Source organism: Tupaia chinensis, unplaced genomic scaffold (genome assembly GCF_000334495.1).
Source record: "Tupaia chinensis unplaced genomic scaffold, TupChi_1.0 Scaffold000683_1, whole genome shotgun sequence".
NCBI lineage: Eukaryota > Metazoa > Chordata > Mammalia > Scandentia > Tupaiidae > Tupaia > Tupaia belangeri.
In genome coordinates this window covers 581,564-596,590 of record NW_006160206.1, presented here as the reverse complement: position 1 = coordinate 596,590, position 15,027 = coordinate 581,564, and the positions used below count along the sequence as shown (strand labels likewise).

At 50.6% G+C, this 15,027-nt stretch overlaps 1 protein-coding gene across 2 annotated transcripts in view; it reads left to right on the top strand.

Moving 5' to 3' along the window:
* The window catches only part of GRK5 (G protein-coupled receptor kinase 5), a gene marked incomplete at its 5' end in the record, with an annotated part of 275,319 nt that overhangs the window by 225,921 nt on the left and 34,371 nt on the right, over positions 1-15,027 (top strand).

Sequence of the window (15,027 nt, the reverse complement as noted above, 5' to 3'; positions counted from 1 at the left end):
TAATGATTGACATGATGAATATAATTAATGCCACTAAATTATACACTTAAAAATGATTAGAATGGTGATATGTCTATGCTATATATTTTATAGCAATAAAAGGAAAAGAACAACAGAGTAAAGCTGGGCTATAATCTTGGTCTACCTGCTTCTGGAGCCCATGCTATTCTCCTGCACTGTGTTGTCTTCTCGAAAGTTAACCAAAGACAAAAATGTTTCCCGAATCAGCCTCCCAGGTATTCCAGTTTGGCCCAAATAGCCTAGTCCAGAAGGCAAGCTGGCTGGTTCCCTCCCGGCCCAGGCCAGGACTTGGGCTTCCACTTTGCAGTGTCAAAGTATTAGCATTTTTCTCACATCATCTTCCTGTGTAGCATTTTAAATGACTACATAATTGTCCTTCAAATGATGTACCCCATCCCTGCCTCTACCAGTCTTTCCTGGACAAGAAATTGCTTTTGCCCGCAACCTGATTTCTTTGTGGCTTCTCCTGATGTCCCTGTGTCTGCCAAGGGCTCCTCACAGCAGGCCAGAGCTGGCCCATCTAGGTCCCTTTTCCTTTTTCATGACCTGCCAGGTCAGAAAATTGGATGTCCCTTTGATGGTGGTGGAGCTGGCTCTGCCTTTGCCTCTGACCCCTGTTCTTCTGTGTGTGTTCAGTGTTTCCTGCCCAGAATTCCTCTCTTTGGAGTGGCTGGAGACAGAGCAATCAGCCACAGGTTTCCTGAGGAACTCCTTGCCCCTGGTGCTTGTGCTCACTGACTTACTGGGTGGGCTGACAGTCCTCCCCATCTGTGGGCCTTGGGCAGAGAAATTATATCATGCAGGGTATGAGTGAGTTTTGGTTGAATTCCCTACATCTTAGGAAATTGCTTCTTCTCCTTCATTCCCAAGCCCCATGAGATGAAATCTTCACTGGGGAAAAAATCAACACAATTTTAGATTGAAGCATGGAAAGGAGAGTGTTGGATGTTTTAGAAGTCAAAAAGTTGGGTGGCTGTGCCCTCACCTCTCACGCAGAAGAATGAGGAATCTCCTACCCCCGTGCTATGCACATTCAGCACCAAGCCCCGTGGGACCAGAGCTCCACTATGAATTACCTGTGCTGGCCCCTGGTAGAGTTGGCTGGATGCAAACCCCTCACCAGGAAAAATCCCACTTCTGCTCACACAGCTGCTCCAGGGCCTGCGAGCCCCCAAGGGTATGGCCTGTGTAAACAGCATGACCTCTCCTGTTGCACACTTTGGGCCTCCAGGTCATGACCTAGGATTATTCGATTGACAGAGCTTGGCTGACCCCTCACTCCATGTCTGGGCACATGGTGTTTTGTTAATTACCATCTTTTGCTTTTGACGTAAAGGGTCGGGGTCTGGGTCAGGGTCACTCTGTATTTCCCTTTTATTCTCATTAAAGTTGCTTGGCTCTCAGAGCTTCTAGTTAAATTCTGCCAGAGTTTAAAAATGTCCTTCCTGATCCCTGAGAATCCTTCATTCTTATTTCTGCGAAGCCACTTGAACAGCACAGGAATGTGGCTCAAGATCTCTTAAATCCAGCCTGTCTTCCTCTTCTTGAAGAGCTGTGGCTTTCTCAAGGGTTGTGTGGCTCTACTCTGCTGACTCAGGGAACTCACTGGGACCCCAAGAGCCAGGTCAGCAAGGCTCTGTGAAGGGTAAGAGCCAGATGCATGTGCATGTGTGTATGCACACGCACACGCCCCCCACACACACACACACACAGAGGCAGGCTTGCTCCTAGCACCTCCTGGCTTTGCAGCCCCTCACTTGGTTGCTGATGCCTGGAACCCGCTGACCAGGATCTTCAAAGGCAGTCTTGCCACCTGAACATTGTTCACAACAGTGTCCTTTTTGCCTTAAGGGAAAATGAATTCTTTCAGAGCCCCAGTCTCCCAGGGCACAAATGCCACAAGTCAGAGGACACAAGTGTTCTCCTCGTTTTCTGACCAAACTCCCTTCACCCTTTAGGTCTTGGTCAAAACTCACCTCAGCCATGAGCTGTCTGTGTCTGAGGAGTCACCTCTGAGTTCTTTTTCCAGAGGCCTGAGGTGCTGGCCCACACTTCGTCCCCTCCAGTCCTTGCCAGCCTTTAACTCCTACTTTTGGCTAACTGAGTTGTTCTGTAAGGTCCTGGGTGTGGAGCCCACGATCTGGGCACAGAATGGTCACTCAGGGACCCTGCGTGGCTGTTGGATGGCATGGCTTGCACTCTCCTGGAGAAGCTTTCTGATCACAACAATAGCATACCTCAATCTCTTTGTACAAAGGCAACTCCCATTTCCTGAAATTTCTTTCTATCCTAACAGATTAACGGTCTATCCCCAGGGTCACCACCAAAGAGATGCAAAAGATGATTATCCAAAGAGTTAAGGAGATTGTCAGAGTGGTATCTGTGTTATAGTGGAATCGGGAGTCTTGCATAGATCAGGGTAGTTTCCAACAGTGTTGTGGTGTTATTTTTCATCTTCTCCAACAACCACACAAAGCTACAGAGGGCCCCATGAGCCCCTCAGATTCTGGGTCTTTGGGCTCCTCATCAAGAAAGGATAAAGATGGCAGGTCAGGTGCCATCTTTTAAAGGCATGGTGGCTGTCAGAGGCAGGAGGTGGACTCTGGAAGGCCCCTTTGATATTGAGTGCTGTGTATTGGAGACCAGGAAAGATCAGGGTTTTGTGGCATGCTGAAGCTTAAATAACTTGGGGAATAGCTGTTTTAAGGAAAATAATAGAGACCCAGATGCCATGGCACACACTGCTAAGACACTGCTCTTTGGGTTGGAATCACATGAGAGGCCCGGGTTCAATTTCTGGTTCAACCTAAAGGTCAGTCACTGTGGTGGGTGCCTGTAATCCCAGCTGGGAGGATGAGGCAGGAGGATCAGGACATGTCAAGACCCTGTCTTTAAAACAACAAGAAAAAAGAATAGAACATTATATAGAAAATAAATATTTATAATGAGAAGAGAAATTGTAACTGGAGCCTTGGAGATTCACATCCTTTTCATCTGTGATTTCCATTTACCAGAAGTGTTTTTGTGGAAATGCTTCCTCATTGAACCCTAGCTTCCCTTCCCTGGAGCACACTACCTCTCAGGACTGCAAGAGCAGAGCCCCAAAGCTTGTGCTTCCTCTACTCCACGCTTAATCTGCTTTCACTGGAGGCTGTGCCCATCTCAGAGTGGTAAGAATCACCTCCATTAGAGGTGAATTACCTGAGTGGGGAGACTTGTCATTTTTCCAGCTTCTGCCACAAGGATTTTCAGCCTACATCTGCCTGTCCAGCTGCGTCTCTGCCTAATAGGGCTGGAGGTAGACTCTGGAAGGCCCCTTTGGTACTGAGTGCTATATGCTGGAGACCAGGGAAGATCTGGGTTTTGTTGAGAGCTGAGGCTTACAACAGAACTACATCTGGCCTGGTGCTCAGCCTGGCCATCCATCAACTGGGCTGGCCACCAGGACACTCTGGTGAGGATTAAGGGTGTTTGGGCTAAAAGCTACAAGATACTGACATCAGACCCAGAGTGGAGGGAACAACTACCCCCAGTACTTTGCTTCTGGAGCATGTGGTTGGGCTGATTTACTTCCCCCACGCCCCCAGTGACCCAGAATACAAAACCCCGCCTTTCTCTTTTGGTCTGTTCTTGGTTGGGGCTCATGGATTGTGTCTCCTGCCTAGCCTTGGAGAAGAAAGGAACTACTCCAGACGGACCTGAGGGCATGCAGCATGGCTTTTCCACATGCCCCTGAAGGTTTTGATTAAAAGGTAGAAGAATGGCGCTTTTTCTTCCTGTCAGCCAGACTTTAAATCAACCCTCAAGTGAGGAAACGCTCTCCATGGCTGCCGATTGCAGGCTTTCCTTCCCCTTTGTCTTCTGGTTGTGATTGTCCAAGCATGTTTGATTGTAAGCAGGATTTGGGGCTAGAATGAGCCCCCTGTTTGCCCTACCACTTGCATTTTCCACCCCAGTTCTTATCCCTGGAGTCAAGTAAGCCAGCCCAAGTCAGTTCACAGAACTTAGAACCAGCCAACCTCACAGTGGAGAGAGAAACACAAGGCTGGAGGAGCTCCTGGCCTCCCGGATGGTGTTTGGAGAGTCCTGCTAGTCACCTGGCTAAGCCTCATATTTTACAGAGGATGAATGAGTCTGGATTTTTGATGGAAGTGGCAGACACTGGCATCCCAGTTGCCCAAACAAAGGGGGAGTTTTCTCATCTGGTTCAAGGAGACTATGGGGGAGATGCGGTAGTGCCGGGGCTGCAGAACCTCTGGGGCCTGATGCTTCTCCCAAGGACAACTCCAGGCTCTCCCATACCCAGCAGCCCGTAAGCCTCCAGCCCACAGTTTCTGCCTGAGATGGGCACTGACCCTCCATCTGGTTCTAACTGAGAAAATGCCAGAGAACTCTGATTGGCCCAGATTGTCACAAAGGCAGGGGAGATACCAGATAACCCTCTGAAGGTACTGTGGATAGAGGCCTTGCCTTCCACCTCCCTATTCTCTGCTATGAATGTATATGTCGTGTGCACAAAGCCACACACACACACACACACAGACACACTTTAAAAAATACATATGAACTCACTGGATAGAGAGAGAGAGAGAGAGAGAGGGAAAGTGGAAAAGCACCACTCATGAGGAATGGTCTGCTGCAATCCCTCCTTTGTTTCTTCCTTTCAGTACTTTGGGCACGCGTGTGCGCGAGCACACACACACACACACACACACACACACACACACACGCCCAGCATGTTTTTCAAACTTATGGGTCTGGGACTCAAACTGCATAGTTAGCCATATAGGATCCAGCTGTCTTAACCACCACACCACCAGCTCCTCCCATCCTCCCATGCATATTTACACAACAAATGTGTTGAGTACCTATTATATAGCAGGAACATCATCAGTTCATTTCAGTGAGGTGGAGTGGAGAGAGTACAAATTTTGAGTCAGACGGACCTGGATTTGAATCTCTGTTTACTAAGTGCCATGTTTCAAGTCGGACCTGGATTTGAATCTCCGTTTACTAAATGCCATGTTGTTCTCTGTGCATTTATGGCATACTCGGCACACCATGCACTGCACTCAATCCTGATGAGATAGGAATGGAACAATCCTTCCCTTCACAGAACTCTCCAAGGCTCAGTTTCCACGTCTGTGACCTTGGAACAATAAGCCCGACCTTATGGCATTGTTCTGGAGAGGAGCAGATGTATAAATTCGTGGGAAAACCCACATACAGAGCCCAGTACATGCCAGCCCCTGCTCAGGGCCAGTGACTATCAGGCCCGCCCCTCTCAGGCGCCCACAACTGCCTCCAGCCCTAGCTTCTACTGGAGGCCCGATTCCCACCCCTGCCCCCGCCCACGGCCAGGCTTCCCGTAGCTGACGCAGATCCCCTTGTGAAGGGTCAAGGGGCAGCCAGGGTATGGTTGTGGGAGTATCCCTCCCCCTTCTTGTCCCAGAGGAGAAATGGGGTGACCCTCTAAGAAACAGCTGCCTATAGCCCAGTGTGGAGAGGACAAGGTGGTCCCCTTGTTTAAAAAGAAGGAGACTCCTCAGAACTCCTTTCTTCCAGAGAGATTTGCCTTTCTTGCTAAGCTTTTCCTGAAAGCTGAGTTTGTCCACATTGGGAAATTGCAAATAGTTTACATGGAGAATGTCAGCTGCCCACATATGAAAATATACACATCATTAAGCCCTAAGTGCTTGCGTCTGGAGATAGAGTGGACAGTCTCCTGGGCTGACCTTTTGTCCACTGACAGAACCACCGCTAATGAGTCCCGGGCTCCTCGGTGGGATGTTTTCATATGTTGAAGTGAAGCATATGTTGGACATTAGCGTGTGTGTGTGTGTGTGTGTGTGTGTGTGCGCGCGCGTGTGTGTATGGTATGCATGACAGCACTATACAAACAGCATTTATCAAAACACACAGAGTCCACTGTGCCTCCTCGTCCAACCCCCTTGGGCCTCCAAGAAGGGTTTGCTCTTCAAAGCCAAAGTCACATCTTCTTGCCCACCATCTAGGAAGAAACCTGGCATCCTGGGAGAGCAGTGCTCAGGAGTAAGGTTCTCCAGCCAGATTGCCTAGATTTAAATCCTCTGCTTCAGGCCATCTGTGTGACCTTGGGCAAGTTACTTCTGAGCCTATTTCTGCAGCTGTAAAGTAGGGATAAATATAAACCCACCCTGAGAGTCCTAAACGAGATGATTCCACATAAAGCTGCGAGGACCTGACGTATAGTAAGTGGCAATGAGGGCGATCGTAGCAGGTGGAGCTGGATAGAAAGTCCTGCCTGCTGAGAGGGTTGTCCTGGATGCAGTTGTGTTGTAGCAGGTCCTGAAGATGATAGGGTCTGGACATGCCCTGATGTGAGGGAAGGACTTCAACCAAGGCAACAAGCAAAGGCCCAGTGGCTGGAAAGGTGGTGCTTGCCCAGAAAATAGCCACTGTGGGACCAGAGCCCTGGGGAGAGAAAGCAGAAAGGAAAGGCAGATTGGGAAGGGTATTGGGGGCCAGGTCCAAGAAGGCACTGGACTTAGTCCTGCAGGCAATGGCGTCTACGAGTGCTGTCCAGTGCAGAACTTCCTGGGTGCCATTATGTAAATGCAAGAGCAAGTTTGCCCAGCTCCTTGTGACGGGCTACTGAGCAGCCCATGTGAGAGAGGAGAATTCTCAGAACCAGGTGACGAGGTGGAGAGATGGAGGAGGGGAGTGGGAGACCAGAGCTAAGATGGCTGTGTATAGTTCCATCTGAGAAGTGGAGACAAGCTGACGTGGAGTGAGGCTGATAAGGCCAAAGCTATGTCCTTTCCAAAGAGTCGGCTCTGGACACCTGGTTCAGAACTCTTATAGCCCAAATTTGCTCCCTCCAACTCTGAGGTGCTGACCCAGGCTTTTCCATGGGCCAGCAGTGTCCCATGCATGGGTCCTTCTCCCGTTTCCCCTCTCTGCCCTGAGTGAGTTGGATGGGTAAAGTGCTGAGGATGTTCTCTGAAGAGCCCTCTTTGATTTTTGCCTTATGCCCCATGTCAGATCCTCAGCCTCTGAATAAGTACAGGGCATGTGTTTCTAGAAGTTCTGAGGGTAACACAAGGGGCAGAAAATTATTGACGGCTACTGAGGAAGGGTGGGGGAGTGGTCCCCAGTCCCGTTCCAGCCCTGGGTGCCTCTGAGGACACAGGCCACGTACAGCTGGTCCCATTTCCACTCTGACATCTGAAATGGGAGACTTTGATGCAGGAAAATGCTTTGGGAACAAGAGCTTCAGACATCTGGAGTTTCTCACTGATGCAGGAAATGATGTCCCTTCCTTCTGTCAGTCATTTACAATGCAGAGAGACACAGCAGTGGCCTGGGAGAGCAGGTGCGGCCCCTAGCCTTCCCGATGTCATGCTCAGGGCTGATGACTCAGTCATCAGGGCCTGCCTGGGACAGGGTCAGCCTCAGGAGACTGGAGGCCCTGCCAGCTGTGTCCATGATCCCGAGTCTCCCTCACCCTGAGCGGCATCTTCCCTATGCCGGTGCTTACTCCAGCCTCCCAGCCTGAGCCATGCAGTCCCTCCTGACTTGTGTAAATCCTCTCTCCTCCAAGCTCCAGATCTCTTAAGTAAGCTCTCATCCCCCCCCCGCTATTACTGCAAAGGCTGCACTCCTTGATCTGAGATTAATCACTTGATAATTATCCCAGCTGCGTCCCTCTCGCCTCCCTGCTCTTTGAGGACCAGGGAAGCTGCTGACCTGTGAGGTCTCTCTCCTGGGCTGCACCCTGAAGTGCAATGGCCTAGAGACCCATGGCGCCACCTTGTGGAAGGACTGCTCTCTGATCTTGGCTGGATCACTAGAGGGGAACTGGAGTTGGACTGTCAGCCTGCCCTTGAGCTTGGATCTCTCTCTAAAGTCACTGTGTGGAAGTGGTGGTCGGGGGAGAGGTGTGTGAGCATCAGAGAGAGGCATGGGTGTGGTGGGTGGTTTGTACATACTTCCTGGATGAGGGCCAAGTAAAGCATCCATCTGAGCGGCATCATGCCCAGGCCAGGCCTAGGCCTTCCTTAGCACCATCCCTCCTTGCCCAGTCTGCCTCAGTGCCTGAAATACCCCGAATTATGCCTTGTTAGCACAAAAGGGTCTTGTGAACTGGCAGTTATGACCTGGGAGAGGCAAAGGGTCGAACAATTTCTATACCAAGGGGTGCTGGGGGAGTTTTAGCTTTCCATTGTGCAATTTCTTCCTTCCTTTCTCTTATTAAAAAGATTTATTTTGTTCATTATTATTTTTTAATTTGACCAGAGAGAGAGAGAGAGAGAAAGGGAAAGGGAAAGTGAGAAAGCAAGCCTCCAGGTCTGGGACTTGAACCATAGTGGGCCTTGTGGAAGTTCAGCACCTTAACTACCATGCCACCTGCCAGCCCATCCTGTATGTAATTTCCATTAGCCAGCCAGTTACCCCAACCAAAGTAAATTGATGGCCGTACAAATGAAGCTGCAGGATAAGCCCCCAACTCTTCCATCCAACCAGATGACCACCCCGTCTCCTCTTCACTGATCGTCAATAGAGAGGATTATAGCCAAAGTTTCCGTTTTAATGAAGCAGATGAGAGAGGTCTGACCAGGGCGTCCAGAAAAACACCCCATGCAAGCCTCATCTCTTGCTGCCTCAAGAGTACAGTCTAGTTAACACAGATGTCAGCATCTGCCTGAACCCCAGGACTGGTGGCATGGCGTCAGGAACAGCAGCATGAGTCTGCCCTGGGAGGAGCAGCCAGAAGGAGCAAGTAGTCTGGGGTTCCAGAGGAGAGCGACAGGCCAGCACAGTGTGCCAGGGAACTGCCAGCCACCTCAGCCCCACGGAAGCACAGACCAAGTTCCTCTGGTCCAAGAGGTGCTCTCTAGGCCAGTTTCTCACCCCCGAGGGGAGGTGGAGCAGGTTATTCCCTCCCCAGGTGAAGGGGCTTTTACGCAGAGGCACAGGGTGTAAGTAAAGTGCACCTAAGCCTCAATGCCACCTCATTCCTCCCTGGTTTCAGTAGTGAAGAAGGGGACTAGGGGGTTCTTGGCCAAAGAGAAAAGTGGGGTGGAGATTCCCGGCACTCCGGGCATGAGTGTGGAAGGGAAAGGCCTCTCAGCAGCCTCCAGGCAACTAAGTCCTTTCTCTTCAGGCCAGAGGAGAGCTGGTCAGTGTCCCAGGCATACACAGCAGTGTGCCCCAGGCACGTCTCGCTGTCTTAAGCTGTCCCAGGGAGATGGCCATGGAGTCCTCCTTGAGGGTATCTGATGTCATCTTAAATGTGTTCAGAGTGGATTTTCTGGCAGGGTCAGATGGGCTGGTCACATTAAGGTTGACCAGCTGGTTAGCTGCAGTTGTCTAAGAGCATCATGAGCCAGGCATTCTTGATGGGGCCCCTTGAGAAGAGAAAAGCTGTCCCAGTTTTTTCTTCAGCCCGTCATGCCACCAAGAGCTAACTTCAAAGATTCAAAGGAGCCTGGGTACCCAAATTCACACTGCTGTGTTAAGGTCAAGGCCTATAGCTAGAGCTATTCAAGCAGACCACCTGGTAACCAAGGAAATAAAGTGGCACTTCAAAGCACTGTTGGCTTGAGGGGCATTTCAGGCCCCTGGAAGAATTTTACAAAAACTACCAAGATCCTTCTCCTGACTGCCTTCACCCCTGCAGGTATCTGAGGCCTTGACCGTCCCCCTACCCCTTGGGTTTATTTTGATTAGAAATGAGAGGGAAGGGCAGGCCTATAGCACAGCAGTTAGGTCCTATGCATGGGGAGCCAGATCCCACATGGCTAACCACAGCTTGAATCCTGGCCCCAGTGGCTTGAAAAACATGCCAGGTATGTGTCACACACCCCAAATCCTGACAGGATAGATAAATGGAAGAAAAAGAATTGTGTGACCATGCCCCATGGGGTGTTTTCTCTCTCCCTCCCACCCACCCTCCCACCAGCCCCATCTCTGGAGAGTACACACATCATCTGACAATTTTTTAAGAAAGAGATTAGAGGGCATCTTTGCCATGGAGAAGCGTGGCTCCTGTCCTTCCTCTTCGCCTGACCCTCAGCGTCATCCCAGAGGGACAGTCCCTGCTAGAAAGAGCCACAGTGCTGCCCACCCACCTCTGTCCTGACTTTCCTGAGTCTTCGTGGAGTGAAGGTAACATTTCTGTCCAGGCCTGTAGAATGCACCGCTCTCTTCCCCAGCCCACCTCACAGGCCCTTGAGACCAGAAGGGATTAACCTCTGGGAGAGGAATCTGAGTCTGCCTTCAAATCCTCAGAGCATGAGGGCCAGCAGGTGGCGTAGTGGTCAAGACACAGAACTCCCACATAGTCGACCACAGTTCAAGTTCCAGACCCAGCAGCCTGATAATCGCACCAGGCTTGTGTGTGTGTGTGTGTGTGTGTGTGTGTGCCCAAAATTCTGAAAGGAGAATGGAGGAGAAGGGGTTACAGCATGGCCATCCCCCTGGAGGGGGGCGTGATTTCTTTCCCTTTCTCTGTTGCTCTATAGCAAGCACACTAACCCTATGGCAAAAAAAAACTTTGAAAAAACAAAACAAAACAAGACCCAGAAGATGGATGGCAGGTGTTGTGCTGTGGTTCCTCGCTCAGAGCCCTCTGGGCTTCTGGGGACCCTTTTCCTTATGTGATGCAGCCAACCTGACATGTGGCCTGTGGAGTGGCTTCATCCTGGGGCTCTCTTTGCAGTCGACATCTCTGAACTGGAGGGGAGGGATCCGACACGCTCTAGTTCCCCTGAATCAGAGTAAATGCAGGCTGAACCCCTTTGAACAGCTGCTCGCCTCTTACCCTCTTGGCAGGTTTGGGTTTTGATGCCAGGCTTAAGCTGCCCAGCAGCCTCGTAGTCCCCTCTTACTGGCACAGCTGTCACTCCCTGGAGTCACTTGAAAGTAGGTTTGGTTAGAATCACTTAATCTCTTCATGTCAAACCAGAGACTGAGTTTAACCCAGTGGTCTAAACCAAAGGCATTATTATCCGCTCATTAACTCTCCTGTTAGGACATTGCCTGTGGGCAGAGCCCTCCTGCCAGCCAACCCCAAAGCCCGAGAGTGGTGACTTCATGCAGCCGCTGGGTCACTCAAGGCCCTGCACAGTCCTTCCCTTCCCTTAAAAAGGAAGTCCAATTGGCTGTCCTCCCCTGCAGGTGAGGGAGCCAAGAGGGCTAGGAGGTCTGAGGCCAAGTCCTACTCTGCCTCTGACTGCATCCTCTGTCGGGTGTTTCCCAGATGGCCCCAGCCCACACTGATCTCCCCCTTCTCTGAGTGCGGGGACTGGTTGCCCTGAGCTGCACTTGTCCCTGGTGGCAGGACCCAACAGTGCCTTTGTCTTCATGCTGGACTTTGCAAGTCCCCAGGGGCTAAGGTCCTTCCTCGGGGCCTTCTGGAAGATGGGGGCCAGGTGAGAAGGGAGCACAGGCAGCCCCATGCTCACTACCTCCAACCAGATTGCACGTGAGAGTTGCCCACCCTAGGTTCAGATTCCCTCTTAGCCACTTAGTAGCTAGCTAAACGACCTTGGTCAAATTGCTTAAACTTTATTTCCTTTTTTTAAAAGATTTTTCTGTTTGGGGGACCAGCCAATAGCATGGTGATAGAATGGCTGGATCCCACGTGACCAACTTCATGATTCAAGTCCGAGACCTGGTGGTTTGAAAAATGCACCAGCTGTGTGTACAAAATCCCAGGAAGAAATGCAGTATGGCCATTCCCCCTGGGAGGGATTTCTCACTTTCCCTATCTCTATGTCTCTCTGACAAGTGTACATGCCCTATAGCAAAATTTAAGGAGAAAAAAAGATTCTTCTGTTTATCCATGATAGAATGCACACACACGAGAGTGAGAAAGAGAGATGGGCATCCCCACAGGGTCAGGTCATGCTGTGATCTCCCTGCCATAGCCCTGCAGCCTGCATTTGGGCATTCCTGGCCACACCTGGCATGTCTTCAGGCTGAGAAGGCTGGAGAGTCCAACCACAGTTACCATGTGAGATCTGGCTTTTCTCTTTCTTAAAATGTTTCAACTTTTTTCTTTATTCATAATAGACTGTGTGTATATGCACAGGAGAGTGATAGAGAGGGAAAAGGGAAGGGGGAGAGGGGAGCACCCTCCACAGGGTCTGGTCATGCCACGTTATCCTTCCTCTGATCCCAGCATATTGGATCCTGGGCATTAGCATGTATATGCCTCACATGTTTCACGCCAGGGATTTGAACCACAGTCACCATACGGGATCTGGCTTTTCTTAAGCAGCACATTACCAATGCACCCAGAGCCAGCCTAAATTGCTGAAACTTTCCCAACCTGAGTGTCCTCATTTGAAAAGGGACATCATAATAACTACCTGCGTCAGAGGGCCATGATGAAGATAAAAGGAAATAAGGCATGATACCAGACCAGAGTTAGCCCTCAGTATCCGTAAACTGTTCTTACCAATCAAAGTATTAATTAATTAATTAATTAATTTTAGAGAGATTTTTGCTATAGGGTGTATGCCCTCTCCAGGGAGACAGAGAGACAGAAAGTAAGAAATCACCCTGTGGGGGGATGGCCATGCTGCAATCCCTCGTCCTCCATTCTCCTCCTGGGATCTTGGGCATGCATGCATGCACATGCATCTGGTGTGAGTTTTAAGCTGCTGGGTCCAGGACTCGAACAGTGGTCGACTATGTGGGAGTCCAGTGATGTAACCATTACACCACCTGCTGGTCCCATTATATTGACTTTAAATATCTTCAGATAAGTTTCATTTGGAGAAGGAGAGACATCTACTCTAACAAAGGAAAGTTTGAAAACTAGCCCATCTTAGACTACCAAATATATAGCCCAGAGGTGCTAGACCTTCCCTGTTAGGATGTTACCTTGTAGTGTTACCATCTATATTGTCACTGGCGAAGATTCTTTAGGCCAAGGACCACACTGGCTTCATCTTTTAGTTCCACCTCTGCTGCACAGGCTGGGCCTATCGTGGTGAAGGGTGAGTACTCCCGGCTGAATATGAAAGCAGAACCCTGGCAAAGTTGTGGTGCACCCAGGTGCATACAGATGGGGAACTTAGGTCCCTCTGCTGAGTCAACAAAATGGTCCTGCTTCTGCCCATGGCCACCCTCCCCACAGCTCTGTTTGGTCTGTGCTGACTCACACCAGGTTCAAGGACCTATCCTGGCAGAACACGTTGTATGGTTTCACTCTGACAAATACACAGCAAGCACCAACTCTATGCCAGGCACTGGGCCCTGGCAAACCTGGCATGCCCTGCCATCCACTCTCGTTCTTGAAGCAGATCTGCCCAGGAGCACTTGGTTTCCTCTAGTACGGGATTGCTCTGAAGGAGCCTGGATTATTGATTCCCAAAAGACATAGCTGCCAGAATCTCCATGAAAGTTCCTAAGTCCCCAGCCATCAGTTCTAGCTGCAGGGCATGTCGGGAGCAGTGCTTCCCCACCTGCCCAAAGCGGCCAAGGTCAGAGGTTGAACCTGAGCTCAGGGCTCCTTGTCTCTTGGTCTGGGGCTCCTTCCACATCCAACATCTTTCATGCAGGGCCTGCTCTTCCCGGTCTCATTCATTAAGGTTTCAGTGTAGAGAGGGAGGGACTGACAGGGAGGGAGCTGCCACGCTGCAATCCCTCGTCCTCCATTCTCCTCCTGGGATCTTGGGCATGCATGCATGCACATGCATCTGGTGTGAGTTTTAAGCTGCTGGGTCCAGGACTCGAACAGTGGTCGACTATGTGGGAGTCCAGTGATGTAACCATTACACCACCTGCTGGTCCCATTATATTGACTTTAAATATCTTCAGATAAGTTTCATTTGGAGAAGGAGAGACATCTACTCTAACAAAGGAAAGTTTGAAAACTAGCCCATCTTAGACTACCAAATATATAGCCCAGAGGTGCTAGACCTTCCCTGTTAGGATGTTACCTTGTAGTGTTACCATCTATATTGTCACTGGCGAAGATTCTTTAGGCCAAGGACCACACTGGCTTCATCTTTTAGTTCCACCTCTGCTGCACAGGCTGGGCCTATCGTGGTGAAGGGTGAGTACTCCCGGCTGAATATGAAAGCAGAACCCTGGCAAAGTTGTGGTGCACCCAGGTGCATACAGATGGGGAACTTAGGTCCCTCTGCTGAGTCAACAAAATGGTCCTGCTTCTGCCCATGGCCACCCTCCCCACAGCTCTGTTTGGTCTGTGCTGACTCACACCAGGTTCAAGGACCTATCCTGGCAGAACACGTTGTATGGTTTCACTCTGACAAATACACAGCAAGCACCAACTCTATGCCAGGCACTGGGCCCTGGCAAACCTGGCATGCCCTGCCATCCACTCTCGTTCTTGAAGCAGATCTGCCCAGGAGCACTTGGTTTCCTCTAGTACGGGATTGCTCTGAAGGAGCCTGGATTATTGATTCCCAAAAGACATAGCTGCCAGAATCTCCATGAAAGTTCCTAAGTCCCCAGCCATCAGTTCTAGCTGCAGGGCATGTCGGGAGCAGTGCTTCCCCACCTGCCCAAAGCGGCCAAGGTCAGAGGTTGAACCTGAGCTCAGGGCTCCTTGTCTCTTGGTCTGGGGCTCCTTCCACATCCAACATCTTTCATGCAGGGCCTGCTCTTCCCGGTCTCATTCATTAAGGTTTCAGTGTAGAGAGGGAGGGACTGACAGGGAGGGAGCTGCCACCACCCAGGGGAGCTGCCGGGGAATGTGCCCAGCCTGTTGTTTGGTGTGAATGACTTCTCCTGCACTGGGCGGGCAGCATTTACCTTCACAGCAGCTGCCGCCCACACCCGAGGCCACCCCACCTGTAGCTCACAGCTCTCTCAGGCCTAGCTCAGGAGGGAGATCCCAAGGGTAGGGGTGAACCTGCAGAGAGGATAGGGTTTGGGAACTGAAAGAGTGAAGGAAGGAGTCTGAGCTTCAGAACCATGGGAGTAGAAAGTGAGCCAGTGAGTTCCTTCACCAGGGACAAGCCAGCTGCTGCTTCCAGCTCCCCCTCC